Raw genomic sequence first — 21,694 nt, forward strand, 5'->3', positions numbered from 1 at the left:
CTTGTATAGTTCTCGGTGTATAAGTTTTTTACCTCTTTAGTTAAATTTATTCCTAAGTATTTGAGTTTTTTATTTTATATTGTGAATGGTATTTGTTTCTTGATTTCCTCCTGATCTTGCTCATTATTGGTGTACAGAAATGCTACTGATTTTTGCGCATTGATCTTATAACCTGCAACTTTACTAAACTCATTTATGAGTTCTAGAAGCTTTGTTGTAGATCTCTCAGGGTTTTCTATGTATAGGATCATGTCATCTGCAAATAATGAAATTTTGACTTCTTCCTTTCCAATTTGAATGCCTTTTATATCTGGTTCTTGCCTCAGTGATCGAGCAAGTACTTCTAAGACAATGTTAAATAGGAGTGGAGACAATGGGCATCCTTGTCTTGTTCCTGAGTTTAGAGGGAAGGATTTTAGGATTTCTCCATTGTAAACAATGCTGGCTGTAGGTTTTTCGTATATACTCTTTATCATGTTCAAAAAATTTCCCTGTATTCCAATCTTTTGGAGTGTTTTCATCAAGAAAGGGTGCTGTATTTTGTCAAATGCTTTTTCTGCATCTATAGATATAATCATGTGATTTTTTTCCTTCAATCTGTTTATATGGTGTATTACGTTGATTGATTTTCTTATGTTGAACCATCCTTGCATACCTGGAATAAATCCCACATGGTCGTGGTGTATAATTCGTTTAATGTGTTGTTGAATATGATTAGCAAGTATTTTGTTAAGTATTTTTGCATCTAGGTTCATTAGAGAAATTGGTCTGTAATTTTCATTTTTTGTGGTGTCTTTGTTTGGCTTTGGTACTAGGGTAATGTTGGAGTCATAGAAGGAGTTCGGCAATGTTCCACCTGTTTCGATTTTTTGGAATAGTTTCAGCAGGATTGGTGTTAGTTCTTTCTGGAATGTTTTGTAGAATTCACCTGTGAAGCCGTCTGGCCCTGGGCTCTTCTTAGTTGGGAGATTTTTAATGACTGATTCTATCTCTCTGCTTGTGATTGGTTTGTTAAGATCATCAATTTCTTCTTTCGTCAATATGGTTTGCTTATGTGTTTCTAGGAATTTGTCCATTTCCTCTAAATTGTCATTTTTGTTGGAATATAGTTTTTCAAAGTATCCTCTTATGATAGTCTTTATTTCTGTGGGGTCAGTGGTGATATCGCCTTTCTCATTTCTTATTTTGTGTATTTGCATCTTCTCTCTTTTTTTCTTTGTTAGTCTCACTAAACGTTTGTCAATTTTGTTGATCTTTTCAAAAAACCAGCTCTTGGTCTTGTTTATCTTTTCAAGTGCTTTCTTCTTTTCTATTTCATTTAGTTCTGCTCTTATCTTTGTTATTTCCTTCCTTTTTCTTCCTGTTGGGTCACTTTGTTGTTGTTTTTCTAATTCCTTCAAATGTGCAGTTAATTCTTCAATTTTTGCTCTTTCTTCTTTTTTGATATATGAATTTATGGCTATAAATTTCCCTCTCAGTACTGCTTTTGCTGTATCCCATAAATTTTGGTATGTTGTGTTATCATTATCATTTGTTTCAAGGTAGTCATTGATTTCTTTTGAGATTTCCTCTTTGACCCACTGTTTTTCTAAGAGTGTGCTGTTTAATTTACAAATCGTGGTGTGAAACCTGGGCCTCTGTCCCTTGCAAATTTCCAGCTTGACTCCACTGTGGTCAGAGATTTTGTTTTGTATGATTTCAATCTTTCTGAATTCATTCAGCCTTTCTTTGTGGCCTAGCATATGGTCTATCTTGGAGAATGATCCATGTGCGCTTGAGAAGAATGTATATCCTGCTGTGTTTGGGTGTAATGATCTATATATGTCTATTAGTTCTAGCTCCTCTAATATACTGTTCAAATGTTTTGTTTCTTTAGTGATTCTCTTTTGAGATGTTCTGTCCAAGGTAGATAGTGGTGTATTAAAATCCCCCACTATGATTGTAGATGCATCTATTGTTTCACTTAGTTTTTCCAGTGTTTGTCTCACATACTTAGAGGCATCCTTGTTAGGAGCATAAATATTTATGATTGTTTGATCTTCTTGACAGATTTTCCCTTTCACTAAAATGTAGTATCCTTCTTTGTCTCTCACAATTGTTTCACATTTAAAGTCTATTTTGTCTGATATTAATATAGCTACTCCTGCCTTTTTTTGGTTATTGTTTGCTTGTATGATCGTTTTCCAGCCATTCACTTTCAATCTCCATGCGTCTCTGGGTCTAAGATGTGTCTCTTGTAGAAAGCATACAGAGGGGTCATATTTCCTTATCCAATGTCCCAGTCTGAATCTTTTGAGAGGTTAGTTTAATCCATTGACATTCAGTGTTATTACTTTCAAGGAATTATTTGTGTTAGCCATATTTTTATTGGATTTGTGTTTGTCATATTTTGTTTGTATTTTTTCCCCATCTAGTTTGTCTTTTTTTGTTGCTCTTATACTCTCCTCCAACTCTGCCTGTCCTGTTTTTTCCTTTCTTCCTGCAGAACTCCCTTTAGAACTTCTTGAAGGGGAGGTTTCTTGTTGGTATACTCTTTCAGTTTCTGTTTATCTGCAAATATTTTGAACTCTCCATCATGTTTGAATGTTAGTTTAGCTGGATATAGTATTCTTGGTTGGAAATTTTTTTCCTTTAGTACCTTGACTATATCATACCACTGCCTCCTTGCCTCCATGGTTTCAGATGAGAAATCAGCACTTAATCTTATGGAGCTTCCCTTGTATGTGATGGTTTTCTTTTCTCTTGCTGCTTTTAGGATTTTCTCTTTGTGTTGAGCATTGGATAATTTGATGAGTATATGTCTTGGGGTGGGCCTGTTGGGGTTTATGACCAGTGGAGTGTGCTGTGCTTCTTGGATATGTACGTCTGTCTCTTTCAGTAGATTTGGGAAGTTTTCAGCCATTATTTCCTGCAACACTCCTTCTGACCCCTTTCCCTTCTCTTCTTCTTCTGGAATACCTATAATACATATTTTTGAGCGTTTTGCATTGTCATTCAGGTCCCTAAATCCTAGCTGGATTTTTTCTATCTTTTTATCGACCCCTTCTACTATCTGTTTGATTTCTGATGTACTGTCTTCCACATCACTAATTATCTGCTCTGCCTCTTCTAGTCTGTTGATATTTGCTGCAAGTGTATTTTTGATTTCTTGAACTGTGGTGTTCATTCCCATCATGTCTGTTATATTTTTGCATATGTCTGCAATTTCCCCTCCCAGTGTTGTCTTCATGTTGTTAACCTCTTTTATTACTTCATCAAATTTGTTGGTGATAAATGTTGTGAGATCTTTCAATGCTTGTGCGAAGTTCTGCTCCCCTTCCTGATTTTTAGTTTGTTGATTGGATTCAGCCATGTTTTCCTGATTACTGATTTGGTTTGTTGATTTTTGCTGCTTTCTGGTCATCCTTTTATCTTGACGGGTTTAATGAGTTCCTTAGCTTCTTTGTCTAGTCTTGGAGATTAATTAGCTGTTATTTTTGCATAAGTGTTATATCTTCTTTTTGTCACTTTGTTCTTCTTATTCTAATTTCTTGTTGCTGGTTAAGTTCACTTTAAAGGAAAGTATTAGTGCCAGGGAAAGGCAATTGTGTAAGCATGGAAAAAGTGTAGAGTAGTATTGGTGATATATATTAACAAAGCAAGAATATGAGATCTGGGAGGATGGAGGTTAGATTCATATAGATTGTGTAGAGTTATAGCTGTAGATAGAGTACCTATTATGAGGTAGATGACTGAATATGGGAGGAATATGGTATGAGTTACAAAGCTATTGTTTTCGTGAGAGAGGGAAAAAGAAAAGAAAGGTAATAGTTTCAAGAGTGGATACCAGACAGAAAACAAAACAAAGGTATTAGAAATTAAGAGTTAGACACTTTGTGGATCAAAGAACGGGAGGTGGGGTGTGGAATATAGGAGAGACAGTAGATGATAGCGGATATCAAGATGCAGGGGAAGGGGGATAGTGTAGGTAGCCTAAATCAGTTCACACAGAAATGAGGCAGTGGAAGATGGGAAAACCCAGCAAATGTGAGGTGTTCCCTGTAGCACCTATTGTATACTTGAATTAAAATAAAATATGTGGAAAATGAGGGACAAGAGGGAGAGAGAAAACCGAAAAAGAAAAACTAATAATAATAAAGAAAAAAAGAAAAACGAGAAGAAAGGAAGAAAGAAAAAGAGGGTGGGCAAACGGTGGGGAACAGGTAGGGGGAAGAGAAATACAGGTATACACGAGCCACAATTGCAACACTATCTAAAACAACAACGAAAAAAACCCTAAATAACTGTATAAAAAAAGGACTTTGGGGGACACGCTAGGAGAAAAGACTAGGGGATAATGCAATATTAGCAATCAGGGCATCAAAAAGAGTAAAAAATAAGATAAAATGAAAATAATAACAAAACAATATGAACCAATAAAAATAAAATGCAAACGTTAAGGTCCAGGGCACTCAAGGACCCGAGGTAGACCCCAGGGCATGATGGATTCAGGGGTGGCAAGTCTGAGACACTGAAGACTCAAGAGGTGTGAGTCTGGGGTGTGGACCACCAGACTCCAGGGGACCCAGACCTGGCAACCTCAAATCTGGTCAACAGGAAGCTTAGGAGCCCCGCAGTGCAACACAGCCCTCAGGGATCCCCGTAGCTGGGTGCCAGCCCCATGGGGGAAGCCAGATCCGCAAACTCTATATATAATGTCTGAACCCTGCTATTCACCTACTCCTCAGGGTTTCAGCCTTTGGACAGCTCCCTACCTGTGCTCCCACGCAACGGCCACTAGAGGGCGCCTCTACACCGCAGCCAGTTCAATGACCCAGATCCCAAGCCCCGCCGGGTGGGCTGGGCTTCAGCTGGAAACGCCGAAAACAGACTCCAAGACCGGAAGTCCCAAACTTCGCAAAATATTCCCCAATCGGCTTCCAGACGTGTCCCCCTCCCTCACTGCACCCTGCAACAATCTCCCAATTGTGTCCCCTTATTGCTAAAAATCCAATTCCGTTGCAGATCGGCAGCCGGACCTGTGGGAATGGGGCTCCAGGCAGAGGCGCTACCACCGCTGTCCGCAACCAAAACGTCCCCTGCTTCACAACAAAACACTGTCTGTCTCCCCAAATCGATCTGCAAAGGAGTCCTGGTCCATCAACCCCTCACCAGTCCGCCCAGTACCCGCAAATTCCTCAGCACCGCAGAGCCTCCAAAAAAAAGAAAAAAAAACCCTGGCTGCGGCGGCTCCCCAAGCTGCAGCAGTGCCCGATACCGCGGCTCCGCCCACCCAAGGAGGGAACTTTCCCGCCCCAGCTGGGACCTCCGTTTATATATTATAGACGTATCCTCTCTGTTACCTTCCCACCAAATCGACGTCCAGACACCTTCCAACCAGCAAAAATCCCTGAAACAGCGCGGTCCCAAAGAGCCTTCAACGCTGCCCAGCCACCCCCTGCAGAGACATTACCAGGCAAGTTCACTCAGCCACCATCTTGCCGCAATCCCTGGTATTTGTTTCAAAATGTTTTGTTTTTATTATATGGATGCAATTCCTTCCTTTGACTCTAAGAATTTTAAGCTGACCAATTTTAGAGTTCTTTTCAGATTACTTTATTGTTTCCATTTCCTCTATGGGCTAATTTTCCCATTTATTAGATTTGTTGACTACCATATATAGTGTTAAGCTTTCTTGTTTGTTGCATGCTTTTGAACTGATCTTGCTCAGGGTTTTATTTTTGTTATTGTTATTTAAAGTACTGTTTCTGAAATTCTCTTCTTACTGTATGGCAGTTTACCAGATTCCTCAGCCAGGTTTCCTAGGTCTACAGCTCAAAGAAAAAAAAAAAATCTTATAGGGTCTCGCCCGATGGGAACTTGTAGTCCTAGTCCCCAGCCTGTGAATGGCAGTCAGTAGCATCAAGTGGCACAATTCCAGGTGGTACTATTTGCATGGAATATAATGTGAGTAGCACCCCCTGGAGTTAGGCAGTAAGGTGGTACTGATGGCAGCCCATCTTGAAATATCTATCTTCTTCCACCACCAGCAGGTACTTTTCACAGATACTTAGAGAGGATAAGCAACTTGCTTATGGAAATTCATTGGGGAAGGGCACAGAGGCCGTGCATTTTAGAGCTACATGTTTTGCAACCCAGAGCTGTTAAAGAATGCTATGGAAAGGATTTCTCAACTGAAAATGGATTCCTCACATTTTTTCACGTATGAGTGGATGTTTGTGGGGTTGGTAAGAATAGACGAGTTTGGGCTTTACCGCCTACAAAACGCCCCATGTCTACAAGCACTAGAATTGTTGAGTCCTGCAAGAAGCTGTGTGTGTAGAGGGAAACTTGTCAGTGGTTCTTGCAGCTCCTTCCACCACTCCAGAGATCAAGCTTGGCCACTCTCCTCCAGTCAAAACTCTGCATTTCAAACAGTCCTAGGATTATTATGTTTCACTGTTATTTCAAACAGCCCTAGGATTATTATGTTTCACTGTTATTGGATGTGATTTCCCAAAACCACACTTCACTTTGAGTTTGCATCACTGTCAGGCAGCCCTCCCCATTGCTTCAGAGAGAGAGGCTGGAGCCCAGTGAAGAAAACTTAGCAAGCATGCATTTGTAAGCTTTTGCACATTTCCTCTCTGGTACATGACCTAATGGGTTCAGTAACCCTGGAAATATTTGATGTTGATTCCACACATCCCCTGAGTCACTGCTTTACTGGAATCCAGGGCTTGAAGTCTCTCCTGCTAAAATCCCCTCCCTGAAGGAAAGATCTAAAGACTACCATGGAAATGGACGATATGTGCAGCCAGCCAGATCTGTGGGATTCGAGCCCCTCCTTTGGCTAAGCCTGTCGTCTGCAGTGGGGGAGCTGCAGGCTGGGTTTCCCCACACCTAGCATGGCGGCTGGCACATGGGCTAAAGTGATTAAGGGGAATACTTCACCCGTGGTCACCCAAGAACGACAAATGGATAAGGAGTAAAGTGATTCATTTTTCCTGGATCCAATTCCAAAAGATGACAATCTGCATGCACTCTGGGATTTGAAACTGCTTTTCTAAATATTTTAGGTCTGGAAAACTTCAAAGGAACTTGGCCAAGCAAGTCTTCTCTTAAGTCGTAAATCCTGGTCTGTTTTAAGAGAAATGCAAGCCACCTGTTTCTGATTCATGTATCCTTGATTTGTCAAAACACTCTTTTGTAAGGGATGTTTGTTGTCCAAAATTCCTTGCTGACCCTTGTTAGGAGCATTGTATCCTAAGGCGGGGCATTGGTCATGGTCAGTTGTCCCCTATCCCAATGCTCATCTCAGGTCCATATCTCACCATTCTCGAGGGCTCCAGGATCTTCCACGGGGCCATCTGTCTCCCCTCTTTGGGAAAATGACAGGGATTTTGAAAGAAGAGTCTGTAGTCTGTCATCCTCAGATCCCCAACTGAGGCTTAGAGGTTTGGCTACAATCTTTGAACACCCTTCCCAGAGGAGAGTAAATAGAGCCTTGTAAAAATGCAGCATTTGGGCTCCTTTGACTTTACGAGGTTTATAGACTTCAAGTGTAGCATGATAAATGAATGTGTTTTCCTGTGGTTACATATTTGGTCTGCCATTTAAGGTGTGCATTCATCCTCATGATATCTAACATGACAAATCAATCTTTCCAAAATATTTTGAAGTTGCTCCTTTAAAAAAATAAATAAATGGAGGAAGACATAGGGCAAAATGTGCAGATCTTAGGTGCACAAATTAAGGAGCCTTGACAAAAGTGTACCGCTGTGTAACTAGTGAAAGCTTATTAGTGCCCCTTCAAGTGGATTCCCTTTACCCATTAGGAACTGCTGTTGAGATCTGGCACTGTGGTGGGCAGCATCTAAGATGGCCTCTTCTGATCTTGCCTCGATATTCATGTCCTTGTGTAATCCTCCAAACTGGGGTAGGGACGGCCCAAAGAGACTTCCTTCCAATGAAGAGCAAAAGGGAAGGGCTGCCACTCCTGAGGTTAGGCTACGAAGCCACCATGCCCTCCCTCCTGCTTGCCCTCACTTGCTCTCTTTCTCTTTCATGCCCCCTCTGGGGGATGCACGCTGTCATGTGAATGGCCAAAAGGAAGAGCATCATATGGCAACATATGTGACCATAGGGCATATGTGACCACCAGCCCCTAGGACATGAGGCCCGCCAATGGCCATGAGCACCAGCGTGGAACCACACTCAGAGATGGAGGTGGTCCTGGCCCAAGCCTTAGGAGACCTGTGGGTGTCTCCAGCTAAGGCATTCAGCTAAACCTGGCTTCCCGATGCCCAGAGACATGTTTGTTGTTTTAAATTAAGTGTTGGCATAATTTGTCACTTGTTATGCAATAGTAAATATTGTGCAGTCATCGTGGGTTAGCTTTGTCCTTGAACTGCAGATGAGATCATAGAGTTTGTTCCATTTTGTGCCTGGCTTCATCTGTTAAGCAGTATGTTTGCAGGATTCTTTCACATTGTTGTGTGGATCAATAGTTCATTCATTTTCATTCATAGGGTTCATTGCATGAACGTATGACAATTTATTTCTCCATCCTCCTGTTGATAAATTTTCAGGTTGTTTCCAGTTTAGTGTTTTTTGTTTGTTTGTTTGTTTGTTTTCGATAAAGCTGCTAAGAACATTCTAGTGCAAGTCTTTCAATAAGCGTATGTTTCCATTCTTCTTGGGTAAATATCTGGGAGTCCAATTGACGGGTCAGTGTTGGCTACTCTTACAAGAAACTTCAAAATACAACCCAGAATGCCTTTACCATTTGCACTTTTGTGACGTGTCTATTCAAGGCTTCCTTCTTCTTATTTTTCTCTTCTCTTTCTAGCTTCTTGGGTGGCAATTTAGGTGGTTGATGTTTAAATCATCCTTCTTTCTAATATAAACATTTAAAGCTATAAGTTTCTCCCTAAGTACTGCCTTAGTTGCATCCCACAAACCTTGATGTGCTGTATTTTCAACTACCAGTTTAAAATATTTTCCAAATTCTAAATTTCCTTTCTTCCCTAGTGATAGACTATTTTGATGTATACCACTTAATTTCCAAATATTTGGTACTTTTCTTTTTCTTTTTATTATTTATAATTTTAATATACTTTGAGAATGAACTTTGCTATTTTTCAATTGTTTATTAATTTTTGAGACATTTTATGTCCTGGCATATGATCTGTCTTGTGAATATTCCAACTGCACTTGAAAACAATATATATTTGACAGTTGCTTGGAACAGTATTCTATAAATATCAATTAAAACAAATTGGTTAATAATTCTATTCTATCCTTTTATGTCTTGCTAATTTTTTGTCTAGTTTATTAATTACTAAAAAAGAGTGTTAAAATCTCTGACTATAATTGTGGATTTTTCTATTTCTCTACTTACTTCTTTCAGTCTTGTCTTGAAATTTCCCTTTTCTGGTTATAATATGCCCAAACATGTTTTCTCATATTTTCTGTTTGCATAATGCATCTTTCTCCATCCTTTTACTTTAAACTTCACCTGTCTATTTGTATTTCAAGTGCATCTCTTGTAGTCTGCATATAGTTAGATGTTTTATTTATTTTTTTATTCTGACAAATTTTGCCCCTTAACTGGGGGTTTTAGTCTACTTAGATTTAGTATAATTATTAACAAACTGGGTTTAAGTCTATCGTCTTCTTTGCTAATTATCCCATCTATTTCTCTTTCTCCTATGTTCCTCCTTTGGGTCTTGTAAATGTTCTGTGGTATTCCATATTTAATTCCTCTATTTGCTCTTTAATTAAAAATACTTGTATTATTTTTAAGGGTTTTCCTAAGGATAATGATATGCTTTCTTAATTTTTCATGGTATACCTAGAATTGATGTGATAACTTCATGTAAAATATAAAAACCATAAACTTTGAAATTTCATTCTTTGTGCTATTGTTGCCATAAATTTTACATTGGGGGAGGGAAGAATATATTATCATTTTTGCTTTAACTTGCCATATGTGTGTATAGAACCTTTTTGTTCTGTCAAGCTTGGTTTTAGCTCCTCTCAGGAAGGGTTTAAATGAGTTTGTTTGCTTTGGCTTCAAACTCCATTTCCAACTTAGTTCTAGGTCCAAGCTTTCCCTCAGAGGCCTGGTGCTTACTGCTGGTGAGGCTCTTTGGAGGCCTCACGCGGATGCCTGAGGTAATTGAGGTACATCTGCCCTCGGCTCAGCTGGCACGCCCAAGGCTCCCTGCACCTCACAGCCTTTGGCTTCTCCACTCAGCTCTCTCACAGGCCTTAGGGAGGCTGACCCTGCTGACTCACAGCGAGTGCTCACAAAAGGCCTGTGGTAAGTCCCTGTGAAGCCTTCTGGGGCTTACTGGAAAACACCTTCCTCTCCAGGACTCTGCCATTTCAGCAGCCTAAGCCTCCTGGAGCTCTGATCTCTGCTCAGAGGCTGTCTTCCTCTCCTTGGGCTCCACCTCCACCTCCCCGCATGGCAGCTGGAAGTTGTTTCACACAGAAAATCATGGTGAATGTGGGGTTTCACCTTAAGTCTTTCCTTTCTCTCAAAAATCACAGGCCTGTGCTTTCTTTGGTTCAATATGTAATAAAAGGTTTCCTCAGATAGTGTGTCCATTTTTATGGCTATTGTCTGCAGGAGGTAAGTTCTGGGTCCAGTTACTCATTAGGGCCAGAAGCAGAAATCCTGACCGATAGTTTCTGCATTCTGGTTTAAAGGCTCAATCATTTTCCTTCCAGCCATTTCCACTTGCCTTTAGTTTTGGCTCCTCGGAAACTTTTTTTTTTTGCTGGGAGAGATCATTCTCCAGCTCAGTCATGAGCTTATTGAGAATAGCTGGTAGTATGTAATGAGCATGGACTTTGGGAAAACCTGACTTCAAATCCTAACACAGTCACTTACAAGCTTCTGACAACTTTGGACCAATCACCTAATCAATCAATCAATTAACGAATTGCTCTGAATTCTAGTTTCCTCATCCCAAAATGGGACCAGTAATAATGATAATACTGATTGCTAACATTTATAGAATGTTTGTACAATACAAGGAATTCTTCTAAGGGTTCTAAACTTGCATGATCATTAGAAGGATATCAACAATGATAGATCTAATGATCAAGTGGCCCTGGGGAGTGAGTAGAGAAAAATGGAGCAAGCTGGGCCTCAGGTGTGGGTGCTATCACTTGAGGTTCAACCCTCATCCTGTGTCCTCTTCTCTCCCTGTGGCCAGGAGATCATAGTCTTCCTCTCAGTAGAGGAAGCAGACAAATGCCATGGGTAATTTTCCACATGAGTCCATCAATTATGGTATCAGACCCATTACAAGTTCTACATTATATTTGTAGCATGATGAAATATTTTAATGGTTCTTGAAGCAATAAAGAAATGATTGAAGGAGGGACAAAATTAATTAATGATTTCTTAGTTCTTTGCATTTTGTTCCCTGGTAGTCAGTAAGGTGTAGGGTAGCAGTTTTCTTGATCTTAGATTGTTGAATGAAACTTAAAACTTGTGTCAGTCAGGATAGGGGAGGCTATCCTGTTACATATTTGTTACATTTCAGTAACAAAATATCCCCAAATCTCAGGGATTCAACACAATACGGGATTGTTTCTCATTCACACTGCATGCCAAATTCTCTGCTCATGAGATGCATGTTTACAAAATCTGCTTCTCAAAATGTGTTTTCATAATTACTGAGGCAGGGGAAAGGAACAGAGCACTCTATGCTGGCTTTAGGAGCTTCTGTATGTTTCATTGGCCAAGCAAGTCACATACCTACACATAAATTCAAACGGGTAAGAAAGCACAGCTTTAGCATGTACTCAGGGGGAGGGAACCAGAATAATTTTGAACAGCCCTAATGACTACACTATTGATTTTTGAGTTTCACGAACCTTCTTGGACTATTTTATTCACACTCTCATTTGGCAACACCCAATATTCATGAGTGGTTTTGCTAAGCAACCACCATACCTTTAAAATGCTTATTTGTCTCCTGGACAGATGGTCTGTGTTTTCTCATCGAAACCCTCATAACCAATATGGGCAGAGCCTATGCCCAACTCCTTTCTTAACTAAGATTTTATTCTTAAAACCATGAAGTTATATTTTACCCCATGAAAAATGATGCAGCAAGCATGAAAAACAATTTTAACATTTGTCAGAAAATCAGACACTGTGTTTGCTTTGGATTCTAATTACTTTTGAAATTTTCTTATGTGAATTAATGACTAATCCATATAAACTTTAATTCACTTGTATATTACTTCAACAACCTTTTTCTGCCACCAGTAATTGTCATCAAATTTCCTTACATTACATATGTGCTAGGAGGATCACAACTAGGTCAAACCTACACGTATGCGAGACCAAAGTTTTAGATTTTAGTGAGTAAGTTTTCCATCCAAAAGTGCAAGAGAAAATTGCAAACCACACGTTACAAAATGAGCTGACTTGAGGGTGTTCGGAAAATGAAACTCGAATGTTAGTTTCAAAGCCATCCTTTAGTCGTTGCTGTCCACAAAGATCCTACTTCCTGGTTATAAAAACATGAACTTCGCAAGCATGTCCCTGCCCAGTGCTCCTGGGAATATCTGTTATTCAGGAAAAACATTGTTTTGCCAATCATGCCCCCCACAGTTGTAAATATGAGTCATAATAAGGTTTTAGAAAGAGAATAATTTAGAGAGACAAATACACAACAGCCATGAAGTGTGCAGATTATATATCAAGGCCAAAAGTCCACTCAAATTCCTGTTTTTAATGGAATATGGAATATGTGGAAATCATCATAAATAGCAGAGGTGAATTTGAGGAAAGGTTTATCTCAAAGTCTAAGTTTCTGTGCCCAATGGTTGTTCCTATTGACAGTCATCATCATTTCAAATATCATAAAAATATCTTTCTCCTTTATTATCATGATGTTTACAATAAAAATGCTGCCCCCTCTTCACAGATGTTTCCATCTTTCTTACAACCATGATAAGCATCTTCTCTCTGCTTTCCTCCAATCACCTCAGTCAAGATGTCATAAATCTCTACGTAGATGCTGGCTTTTCCTTTGCTTCTGTGACTCAAGGTGTCTTCTGGACTTGGTATCTGTTTACAGATTCTCCAAAACCTTTATTCTATGCAAGTTTTCTTATGATCAAAATATTCATTTAGAAATAAAACATCTGGACAAAATGGAAAAGACTCATTTTTCCCTGCTTTTCCCCATTAAGTACAACTATATACTCTGGAAATAATAGAAGAGGAAACCCCAAGAGAACTCTGAAAGTTGGTAAGAGGAAGGCAAAAAATGGTTCCAGAACAGCATAGAGGCAGGGTGCCTTAGAATCCCCACCCCACTCCAAAGAGACAGATCCGGGCTCAGTGTTTCCCAAATCCAACCTAGCAACAGACCACCCAGGTAGACCCATTCCCAAGTCTTCCTTCCATCAGGCAGGTTCCAGCTGCTCCAGCAAGGGAGAATAGTCAGGAGCCCTGGTGATGACAAGTGGTAAGGGAAGCCTTCTTCCTTCCCTCATCAGGAGATCCCAAAAGAAGAGGTATGGGCAAGGAAGGTGTCTCACCTCAGTGTGCTGCCAGCTCGGAAAGCCCCTTTGTCCCTGCAAGCCCAAGATTCTCTTCCTCAAGGGGAGACACAGCAGCAGAGAAGCACCAGAAAGGGTGGGGGCATCTCATCACAATAAATGTCTGAGCTGGAAGCACTCTCCATTCTCCACAGGCAAGGGGGAGCCCACCCAAATGAGAGGACCCTGGTGTGGTAGACTCATAGTCCTGAATCTGTAGACTCTCTTCCCCCATTCAGTAGTACCAGGTGGTCTGGTCTGAGAAAAAGTGCTTCTACCTCATCAGGTAGCTTCTGAAGGGGCCAGTAGAAGCCCCAGAGAAAGGAGATGAACCAAAGAGACCAAAATAACCACAAAGGCCCTGGGAATTATATTGTCATTTGAATCGCAGCACACAAAAGTAAACCAGACCTGTGGGCTAAACCTGAACAGGGGCACTGCATGCTATGTCAGGCATAGCCTCTTTTATTTGAACCTATAATAAGCACCATACTTGTTAAATATATGTCTGAGAGAATCTTTGGTCTGTTCATACACTGACTGAGTCCTGAATCTTAGCAGAATTGTGCCCAACACCTACTTTCCAGTTCATAGGACTCACCCAGGACAACTAATAGGAAGGATGATAATGGACAATGCATGTCCCAGGAAGTGGAGAATATCCACCACTGCAAGCAAGACAGCTCCACCCATCTGCCCCATGGGATCGAAGCCCACTCTCAATCAGAGACAGGGTGGGCATCACCATCCCCAAATCCTCAAGACTGAGGAATGAATACACATAAGGGGGGAAAGTAACTATGTACTAATGTAGACTTATTATTATTCTAGCAATGGAAGACCTTGTAACATTGATATAAAGGCAGGGGTCACCAGAGGTTTTGGGGGGAGGAAGGGAAGAACAGGTGTAACATGGGGTATTTCTGGAACATTAGAATTGTCCTGCATGACATTGCAATGACAGATACAGGCCATTATACATTTTGTCAAAATCCATAAAATTGTGCAGGGCAAAGTGTAAACTACAATGTAAATGACAAACCTTGATTAGTACAATGTTTCAATATGTTCATCAATTGTAACAAACCTACCAGCTAATGAAGGATGTCGTTAATGAGGGAAACTGTGAGAGGGGGAAAGGGTGAGGAATATGGGAATTTCCTGTTTTTTTTACATAACATTTATATAATATAAAGTTCTTAAAAATTAAAAAAAAATACAAAAAATTAAATAGAATCTAGAGTGTTAGAATAGCCATACATTTCCAGGAGCCAGTAACAGTTTACCCATCATACCACAGATATGGAAAATCACAACTTAAATGAGGAAAGACAATCTACTGATGCCAAAAGTGAGATGGATCAGATGTTGGAATTACTTGACAAAGATTTTTAAGGCAGCCATAAAAAAAAACCTTTCAATAGTCAATTACAAATTCTCTTTTAACAATTGAAATAATAGAAAATTTTAGCAGAGAAATAGAAGTTATGAAAAGAACAAAATGGACATTTTAGAACTGAAAAAATAAAAATTTTAAAAAAATCTTTCTGAATGTGGTCTGTGATAGAGTAGAGATGACAGAGGATAGAATCAGTGGTAGTGAAGACAGATGGATAGAATTTACAAAAACCTATACAACAGAGAAAATAGACTGAAAAAAAAAAGAATGAATAGAGCCTCAGAGACTATAAAGGATTCAACACTCATTTCATCAAAGTCCCAGAAGAGTGAAGAAAGAAAGATGGACTGGAAGAGTATTCAAAAAATAATGATTGCAAACTTTCCAAATTTATCAAAAGACATAAACCTACAGATTCAAGAAGCTGAGAAGACTCACAATGGGGTAAATCCAAAGAAATGTATGCCAAGATACACCATAATATAACTTCTGCAAACCAAAGAAAAGAAACAAATCGTGAAAAGAGTCAGAATGAAGCAACACATTGCCTATAGGGGGTGCCAATTCAAATAACAGTGAAAGTCTTACCTGGAACCATGGAGGTGAGAAGGAAGTGTTACGGCATTTTCTGGTGTTGCAAGAAAAGAATTGTCAACTGTGAATTCTATATCTAACAAAACCAACCTTCAGGAATGAAAAGGAAAAGACATTAAACAAAATAACAAACAAAAAACTTAGAAGTGGAACCTCAGCAGTCCCATATTTAAATAAAAAACAGCTGAAGGAAGTTCTTTACTCAGAAAGTAAATAATAAAAGTAGCTGTCTTGAAGCACAGAAATGAAGAAAAATGAAAAGGGCAGAAATAGGGGCACATACATTAGACTATTGTTCTCCTCATGATTTTATAAATCATATTTGATGACGGAAACAAAAGCTATATAAAACTGTCTGATGCCCAAACAATAATATTCAGAGGCTGGAAAGGTAAAAGGACATAATGGAACTTTCAACACTTCACTCAAAGTTGTAAAATGTCAATATTCGTAGATTGGGATAAGACACCTAAATACAGTGTAATACCCAGAGCAATCACTCAGAACATCGTACAGAGATACACTCCCAAACACTAAGTAAACCAGGATTGACTCATAAAAAGTTCAAGAAACTTAAAGTAGGGCAAGACAGGAGAAACAGAGAAAAAAAAAGCTCTACCATATCAATAATTACTTTACATTTAAAATGGTCTAAATACACCCATTAAGAGGCAGGCGTGACATATTAATATCAGGTAAAGTAGATTTCAGAGCAAATAAAATGACTAGAGACAAAGGGGAACATTATATAATGATAAAAAGATCAATCCTCCAGGAGGATATAATGACATTAAATGTCTGTGTATCAAACAACATAGCCTTGGGATATATGAAGCGAAAACTGATAGAGTTGAAAAGAGAATTCAGCAAATCCACAATTACGATGGGTGACTTCAACACCTCTCTTTTAGAAGACAGGAAAAACACAATCATCCAGGTGGATCAAATGGTCACACATAAAACACTCCATCCAACAGCAGCAGAATAGGCTTATTTTTAAAGTGCTCATGGAACACTTACCAAGATAAACCATGAACTGGTCACTGAAAACTCTCAATAAGTTTGAAAGAATTAGAATCATGCAGAGCATATTTTCAAACCATAATAGAATCAACTGGAAATCAATAACATGAAGAAAACAGGAAAATCTCTAAACAGTAGAAAATTAAACAACACTATTCTAAATAATCCATGGCTCAGAGAAGTCTGAAAGGAACCTCGTATATTTTTTTGAATGTAACATCCAAAAATAAATTAATAAATAAAGAGATCACAGTAAAATAAAATAAAAAGATTAATGGACTGTCAAAAAATACATATACCTAAATCAAAATGAAAATATAACCTATTACCTTGTGTAGGTTGTAGCTAAAGGGATCCTGAGAGAGAATAATAATGAGTTCCTATCTTAAGAATCTAAAAATGAGAAAAACAAAGTAAGCAGAAGGAAAGCTATATTAATGATAAGAGCGGAAATCAATGAAATTGTAAAAGGAGAAAAATAGAGACAATCAGTGAAACAAAAAAATCTGTTTCTTTGGAAAAAATCAATAAAAGAGGTTAGCAATATCATAAGTGAAACAGGGGATATAACTACAGACCCTGCGGACATTAAAAGGATATTAATGAACTACTATGAACAAGTTTATATAAATACATTCTAGGAATTAGAAGAAATGAACAAATTAATCAAAAAACACAAACTATTAGACCTCAAAAAAAATGAAATAATCTGAATAGTTCTATAACCATTAAAGAAATTTATTTATTTATTTATTTATTTTAATATTCCAACCAAAACTTTATTAAACAAACCCAGAATATTAGTAGAAGTTTCAGCTGACAACAAAGTGAGCACCCCATAGAAATTGTAGGACAAGTCACAGTTCCTTGATGTCAAATAACAAATTCATATGCTCTCTAATTTTTAGTATAAAATAATTAATGTATTTGCACAAAAATCATTGTTGGTGACTTAAGAAATGTATTTATAATTAAAAAGCTTCCCTGAAAGAAAGCCCAGTGTCCAAGTGGTGCCACTAAAGAATTTTACCAAACACTTCAAAAAGAATTAACATCAATTTTACATGATCTCTTTAAGACTGTATGAGAGGAGGGAACACGACTGGTGATGCAACTAGAAAAAGACCTTGAATAAAAGGGGAAAATGGTAAAGACAAATGAGCTTATGTGACTAAGAGACTTCAAAATGAGTTGGGAGGTCATCAGACAGGTCGTGCTTACACCTGTCTCAGTAGGATCCCAGAGAGAGCCAAAGTAGATGCGACCCCAGGTACTGGTGCTCCTGAAGGCTATGGAGACACACAAGTCCTATGGTCATGGCAGATGGCTCTGGAGTTCCCTGCCTTGTCAGTGGGCCCTACTTTGGAATTTGTGCTCCTGAATGTGATGGAGTTGGACTCAGATGTGACTTGTCTACACATGTCTCTTCTGTTACTTTTACTGGACCTGTGGTTGGTACTGGGGTTGGTTTATAATCAGGAGACTTGAATCTCTGGACTGTGTGCCAGCTGGGCTCTGAGCCTCAGCCGAGTTGCAACACCTACTCTCCAGTTCATTGGACTTACCCAAGTCAGCTAATTAGGAGGTGAGGATGGTTATCCACCATCCTCAAGAGAGTCTACAACTCACGCAGGAGAATTCTATCCACTGGCCAAGTGGAATGGATAGAAGTGGTGTGCACATCACCATCCCAGGGTCCTCAGCATCCTCAGGATGGAGGAATAAGACATGGGTTAGAGTGGATATGCAGGTATTCTACTATAGAATTATTGTGACTCTAGCAATGGAAGAAATTGTATTGTTGGTATGGAGGCAGTGGCAATGGGAGTTGCTGAAGGCAGGGAGAGGGAAAAAGAGGTGTGATATGGGGATATTTTGGGGACTTGGAGTTGTCCTGAATGATATCACAGGGATGGATGCAGGACATTATATATCCTGCCATAACCCACTGAATGAACTGGAAGAGTGTAAAGTGCAACGTAAACTATAATCCATGCTGTGTAGCAGTGCTCCAAAATGTACTCATCAAATGCAATGAATGTACCACACTAATGAAAGAAGTTGTTGATGTGGGAAAAGTGGCGGGGGGGGAGTGGGGGGGCATATTGGAACCTCTTACATTTTTTAATGTAACATTTTGTGTGATCTGTGTATCTCTAAAAAAAAAAAGATAATAAATGAAAAAAAAAGATTCAGAAAGTAAAAAGAAAAAAAGGCAAACAGTGGAATTACTAATGCACAAAATACTTGAAAATTCTTCCTCACCAATGAAAACATGCAAATGACCAGTAAGTACTTAAGCATTAGGATAGGCATCACAAAGATGCAGTGGTGTGCTGGTACATGTGTAACAGCAGGCTCTGCATGGGTGGGGACTTCTGAAACATAGCATTTGCTGATATTGGTGGTGAAACTCTTCCTACCGATTTCGGTGTACCAATGGCATGTCAGAAAACACGGAGTTAGGAAAAGATATTAACATTCGACTTCAGTGAGTCGATCTGCGCCACGCTCTGGCATATGACTGACTACCAGTAGATGGCTAAAACTAAAAAGACTCAAAACTCAAATGCTATTGAAGATGTGGAGAACCCAAGGCACTCACAAATTCCTGGCTCATACTATCTTCTATGACTCACAAAGTGCACGTAGGTATTTACCCACGAGAAATAAAAACATATGTCCATGAAAAAATCACACTCGAGGTTGTTCATAACGATGTTATTAAAACAGCTCCAAACTGGAAACTACCCAAATATCTATCAACAGGAGAATGGATAAACAAAAGCTTGCATATTCATATGTCAGAACACTACTAAGCAATATAAAAGGACAAGCGTGCAACAGTGTGGATGAATCTCAAAAACGCCAATGTGCAAAAGAAGTCAGATACCAAAAGCATTTCATGCATTACTCATTCGGATGAAATGGGAGAACAGACAAAACTAATTTATGGTGATAGAAATCCGCTCAGCGGGTGCCAGTTGGGATTGGGGATGGGCCAGAGGTTTTCACAGGCAGTGGAAATGCTCTCTATCTCAAGAGGGTTGGTGGTGACATAGCGTATACTTTTGCTGCAACTCATCAAATTGTACATTTAAGATTTATTTTTCCTGTTTCTTTTTTCTAAAGTATCCTTTAAAAAGTGATCAAAATGTGCAGCCCTGGGTCAAGGAGCACACGGGACAGTGATGAGAACAGCATGCTGAGATGTAGAATGTTCCCGTGTGGGGTGAGAATGTCCTGGAGGGGGAGCAGGTGGCAGGAGCCTGTGTCACCTCTCTGGCCTTGGAGGTTAGAGAAGAGGACCAGTTTGGGGACCAGATTAGATGGGGAGACAATACCAAGAACAAGCATCTCCAAAGAGGGAAGACTAGGGTGACAAAAAATCAAAACCTGTCAGAACAGGGCCCATCAAGAACCTGGACAGCCCCAGGTGTGTTGGACAAAATCTACCTTTAAAAATAAAGGGACCTGAGGGAATAGGAAGGGGCAGGGCAGGCAATGAGACTTCTCATTTTAATTAAATTACAATCGTATTTACATTTTCCATAATTGATGCCTAGGGAAATGGAATGTGTTAAATGGGGCATAAGGAGAGTGGTGAAGTTAGGGGGTGCATCATCCACGAGTTCACCACATTTCTGGAATTGCAAGTTCGGGGGGTTCCCAAACCACCCCTGCTCTCTGTGATTTGCTAGAAGAACACAGAGCTCACTGCAAGCTGTTCTCCTCATGGTCATGGTCAATGACAGAGAAAGGAAACTGATTAAAATCAGTCAAGGGAAGAGACACGTGGGGCCCCTCCACGTGGCATGTGGACAGCCTTCCTTTCCATGTCTACACGTGGCAATATGCAGGGGGCACTGCCGACCGCGGTAACCTGCGCAGCCCTGGTGTCCAGGTTTTCCGGGGGCTCCTCACGTAAGCAGGGCTGACTGCCCGCCTTGCTGACTGCTGTCTCCCTGCCCTCCGGAGGCTGGCCTGATGTAGGGAGACCCAGAGCCTGGCCCTAAATCACACTGTTAGACTATCAGGCATGGCCATCCCCGCCCTGAATACAGACCAGACACTCCAAGGCTTAGAGGCCCCTCCCAGAAGCCAAGGCAAAGGCCAGCCCTCTCTTCAGGCAAGGTTAAATGCTTTCCAGCACCAGTGCGAACCAAATATTTGGGGGAATGTTTATTTACCTTTCAAAAGAAATACTAATTGCTGTACTCATGCAGTCACACAGTAAAAAGAGTGGATGTTTACAAAGTACACATAGTCAACAATCGCTTCCCACTCATTAAAGCTGCTCAAAGATTAGAGAATTTAAAGGGAAACCAGATAAGTATAATCCTAAACACAATCATGCACTTACCATTTCTTGAACACGTCTTTGGTGCATTTAGCAGCAGCATACATAATCCCGCACAGGGCAGGTGCATCAGTGCCAAGGCGGCTCCGGGAGCTCCAGTCCTTTGCCTCGACTGCACACTGGCCTCCCCAGAAGCTTCCATAAATGCCTCCTCTGGGAATCAATGTTGCGGCCCCGACTCTGAGTCTGATCTAACTTGCCTAGACATCAGCATTTAAAAAATACTCCTGAGGAGTTGACAGAGACAGGGAGCCCAGGAAGAGCTGAGGAGGAGGGTGCGAGCACGGCCAGGAGGGCAAGCTTGAGCTCACACCCCGCTGAGGGCAGAGGGGAGCACGCCACCGGCCCAGCGTCTCCTTCCTGGCCCTTGGAGGCAGCATGTCCCCACCCAGCTCCCCCAGCAAGCTGCTTGCCCAGGGCCCGGAGCGTCCTGCTCTGCTCACGGGCCAAGCCCAAGCAAGGTGCGATTTAAAGCAAGACTGTGGAAGGGGCAAACAGAAGGGGGGAGGCTCCTGTGCACTAAGGGAGATGGGCTGCTATTCCAGCAGTGGAAGCGCTTGTACCTCCCACGTGAAGGCCGTGGCCCCCAGGCCTCTGAGGGGAGGGAGAGGAAGAGGAGGGGTAACACGGGGCGTTTGGGGGTCATTGGAATTGTCCTACATGGTGGCAATGGCAGGTACAGGGCATTATACAGTTTGTCAAGGCCTATAAAATTGTGTGGGGCAAAGTGTAAACTGTAGTGTAAGCTCTAGTCCATGGCG

Source organism: Dasypus novemcinctus, chromosome 6, assembly GCF_030445035.2.
Source record: "Dasypus novemcinctus isolate mDasNov1 chromosome 6, mDasNov1.1.hap2, whole genome shotgun sequence".
In the NCBI taxonomy this organism is placed as follows: Eukaryota; Metazoa; Chordata; class Mammalia; order Cingulata; family Dasypodidae; genus Dasypus; species Dasypus novemcinctus.